General features: G+C 30.8%; 1 protein-coding gene across 1 annotated transcript in view; it reads right to left on the bottom strand.

Annotated features, from left to right (window-relative positions):
* The window catches only part of LeuRS (Leucyl-tRNA synthetase), an 11153-nt gene extending 8879 nt beyond the window's left edge, over nucleotides 1-2274 (bottom strand). The window contains exon 1 of the mRNA XM_043001054.2: nucleotides 2138-2274. The gene's annotated coding sequence lies outside the window, so the exon portion shown is untranslated. The remainder of the gene's footprint in view (nucleotides 1-2137) is intronic.
* Between the last annotated feature and the right edge of the window lie 2550 nt (nucleotides 2275-4824).

The raw sequence follows: 4824 nt of genomic DNA, 5'->3' as shown, positions 1-4824 counted from the left end.
GTTGCTTCCAAGGCATTTTTTTGCCAATAAAAAAAAGAAAAGAAAAAAGAATGAAAGATAGAAAGAAAAAACAAACAAACAGAAATAGCACACACACACACACACACATATATATATATATATATATATATATATATATATATGTATATATATATATATATATATGTATATAAATATATATATATATATATATAAATGTATATATATATATATATATAAATGTATATATATATAATATATATATATATATATATATATATATATATATATTTATATATATATACATTATATATATATGTATATACATATACATATACATTATAGATATAGATATATATACATATACATATACATATACATATACATATACATATACATATACATATACATATACATATACATATACATATACATATACATATACATATACATATACATATATGTATATATTTGTATGTATTTATATATATATATGTATATATAATATATATATATATATATATATATATACATATATAATATATAATTATATGTATATATATATATATATTATATATATATAATTATATATATATATATTATATATATATATATATATATTAATATATTATATTTCATATATAAATAGATCCTAATACAATGAATGACCTAGCCTTCCCAAGTTTTGAGATTGGCCCTAGTTCGTATAGTAAAACGCCCTGACTCAATAACAAAAAGGAACATGAAAGTGCTACTATTAGCTATTCGATCTGGTGGTAGCTCTCATTGGCCATTTACCAGTGAAGGATGAAGGTCAAAGAATATGATCAATACCATGTGTCCTCCCCTACTATCAGGGTCCAGATTGTTGGTTATAGGGTGAAATTGCGAGTAATATCCACTATGTGAGTAGCAGAGGGTGAAAGCAATCCATCGACCCCATTTACTTTTGTGGTATTTAGTAATGCAACTGTATGCGGAAAATTTACCAGATTCATTATTCTTTTTCCAGAGTACTTGGCATGAAGAACAGGGTATTTACTCAACACCTGATAACTATCGAATTGCTCTTCAGATTGTAGGAATTCCATCACATATCACTCAGACTGGACACGCATTTGTCTACGCAGTCTTGCAACTTACCTGTGCAATTATCCATTGCTTCATTATCTGTCCACACAAACCTTAAAATTTTATGCCGTGCAATACTTTATATGTAAAACCAGTGTTGAATTCAACAGCTGTCCTTGTACTTTAATAGCTGTTGTACAATATTGGCGTGTGAAAAGCACTACTGGCTAACCCCCTCCCCTCCCCTCCCCTTTTTGGCCCATCCATTACTTGAGATTCTTGTACAGTGCACTGTACAGGCATACACATATTTTAAATTAACTACAATTTACATTTGCGAAAAAGCCATTTCTCCGCCATCTTGCTCTTGGGTGCCCTCTTGACTGCGCATTTACAATTCATCTTTTACAACTTGGCCAAAAGTTTCCAGTCTGGCAGATCATGTCAATTCCCAGTAAATTTGGACAGAGGGCAGCCAATGGAATTACAAGCAAAAATATCACTAAATTTCTAGAATAGGGCCACATTATAAAACCCATCAAAATCCTTATTGATGGATTCCTTGTGAAGTTTAGTGCACATTTATGGAAATTTTAGTCGATGGAATCCAGCATCAAACCCAATAGGCGGAGAAGGGATGAAGTTCTCCAGAAAAATTGTGAAGTAAAATCAGTACATTACCTATCAAAAAAATTGGTATTCTATCAGTCTATCAACAAATACCAATAAAATTTACCCAATTTCGATGGGTATTATGACACGAACCCAGTCTTGAAAATTATCTTTAAAATCACATTTTGAAAGCCACTGCAATGTGATCAAAACTTTTACCGCATTTGACGTGATACTCAATCTAAAACCGCTTTCCATTGTGCATTCTTCCTCTCATTAACCTTTTATAAAACAAAAACTGTTCCAGATTTCTTTAAAGGTGTCTGTAACATCCTTCATCTGAGGATAAGCTTAATAATTGCAACGTTATCTTGAACTGAAAACACATGTCAAAAAATCCGAAACATATATTTGTGCTAGTTTACGCATTACTCATGCATATTTTACGTCTATAGTATTATATCATAGTTCTCACCTTTATTGCGGAAATGAAAACCCTGCTGAACTAATGAATTATCCGCAATTCGCCGCTAAAATAAGGGAAATGTGGTGGTAATTCTCAGCGAGCGACCCGGCACATCCTCTGGTCGGACTAAGGCACATCCGAAAGCTAGGGTGATGTAATATATTCGGATTCTGGGAAATCTCTTCGACAAACGAGGAAAGAAATACAAATACAGAAATATGGAGTGTAATTTTGATTGTATGATTGATGATTTGAAGGTCATCCTTTATTTCAAAGAAGATTTATAAAAAAAATAACGCAAGTTGAAGTCATTCCAACATCCTATGTTTCGAATACAACCATGGCCTTTCATGTAAATATGGAACCAACGTGTTTCTCTCAAACATAAGATTATAACATTTTTGGTATAAATTCCATAATTTAATATCATTTTTGTTTATTCTTTATTTCTAGGGGAAATTACACATTAAAAGAATAATTTACGTCATTCCTTCTCTGCCTCTGGGTGCAGGACCTCAGAGTCTAGAATGTATTCAGATTTTGACGTATTTAACCCAATACTCATTCGGTTCCTGTAACTCTTTCAAATCTGTAATAACATAATATATATATATATATTTATATATATGTATATACATATATTTATATATATATGTATGTATATATATACATATATATATATATATATATATATATATATATATAACAGAACACTGCCACAAAATGAAAGGAAAAACTCGCGACGTTTCGAACTTTTTAAAGTGTTTTATTATTATATCTGTTATGTGCACGTTACTGTGTTTGTGTTTTTTTGTGTGATTCAAGTGTATATATATTTATATATAATGATATGTAGATAGAAAAGTGACCCATACACAGATAATATATACATAATGAAAAAAAAAAAAAAAAAAACATTACATTCTTTTGCCTGGAATGATAAAGGACATACAAATAAATAAATATGCCAAATATGTAAGAAATTATAGATGTACATGGTAATGATATCCTTGTTACTGGTGGTTATCCAGTACTACAAGCATTTGCTGATATTTTGTTTTTATTTCGGAAAACTAAATCTGTAAAACCTTTTTTAAAAATCTTGTTTTTCTTAACATTAATAACAATGATATCACTCATGCCACAAATGCATAAACGATAATGCCAAGCAATATATATATATTTTTGTAGTGAAAAATATAAGCCTTGTTATTCTGACACTGCATAGTGAATGATGGTAATTAAATATAATTGTTTATTTGACAATTTGACAATAAATATAATTATAGAAAATTATAATTTTCACTTAGTAAAAACAGGTTTTGTCACATATTATCATTCATTCATGTATGGAAGTAAAGTTGGAAGTAACTTTTTAATGAAGTAGAGTAGACATTCCTGTTATAAGAGCATATCGAAAGGAAAAGCGACAAGTTACAAGGACTAAATCAAAATCTTATTTTTGCATAATATCCAGTTACACTTTTCTAATACGCCAATGATAAATAATTCATACAGCAATGTTAATACACTTGTGCCAAAATAGTTACCGAAATGTTGGTTGCAGTCATATGTCCACATAATTCCGAGTGAATTTGTATGTGTATATATATATATATATATATATATATATATATATATATATATATATATATATATATATATATGTGTGTGTGTGTGTGTGTGTGTGTGTGTGTGTGTGTGTGTGTGTGTGTGTGTGTGTGTGTGTGTGTGTGTGTGTGTGTGTGTATGTGTATGAATACCTTTTTCCTTGTTAAACCATTCCTCCCTTCCCCTCATCCCCATCCCATGGGGGAGGGGGGTTAATAAAAGGAGATTAGGAACATACACTCACTTAAATTGGACATTTCCAAACCCGCATCTAGTATGATCTCCCTTTTGAATGGCAGTTGTAATTATACAACTATTATAAAGCCTATAAGAGTAGTGCGAAATTCAGCCAGTCTGTTAGACCATATCTGGACGAACAATTTAGCTAACAACTCACCAAGTGGCACTGTATTGTGCAGCATCTCGAATAATTTCCTGGTATTTTCCTACTCCGCTTCTGTTTAACTTGCTGATCATAACAAAACAGTTATCGAAATGTTTCGTGATTTTGAAGAGCTTCAAACACGTTATGAACACGGATTGGACTCGACTGTCATGCTTCCTCCGATCCATTTGCTTGTCTCGATTTGTTGCATAAAACACTTTCGCATCTCATTAAGAGGAATTTTCCAATTAAGATTAACTTAATTAGTAAATAACAAATGCATGAACCCCATGTAAGAAATGGAATAAAATTAATGGTACGAACACGGAATAAGCAAATCTCACATACTGCCAAACAATTTGGGGATCCACCAGTTGTGCAGTATTGAAACATTTAAATGCAATGCAAAATAGCCGAAGTAAATATCTACCACGACTCAATCTTTGTGTACAAATATTTGAATGATATATATATGCTAATAGGGAAACGTCTATGCCATATGAGTCCCATATGCGGTGATATAAGATATCACGGTTCCTGTAGTATATGGTAGCTCAGCTGACTTTACTAGAAATATAACAACTGAAGAGAGTTTCAAAAATAGACTGAGGATGTATCTAATCATCAACTATATTCGATAGACCTGCACTTGCATCCTAGATTTACTTACTATCTGTTGATTTGTTAGGTATCTTGTTTC

The sequence above is a fragment of the Penaeus japonicus genome, unplaced genomic scaffold, assembly GCF_977035675.1.
Source record: "Penaeus japonicus unplaced genomic scaffold, GWHDUDI00000001_assembly GWHDUDI00000030, whole genome shotgun sequence".
Taxonomy (NCBI): Eukaryota; Metazoa; Arthropoda; class Malacostraca; order Decapoda; family Penaeidae; genus Penaeus; species Penaeus japonicus.
This window is presented reverse-complemented; position numbering and strand designations above follow the sequence as displayed.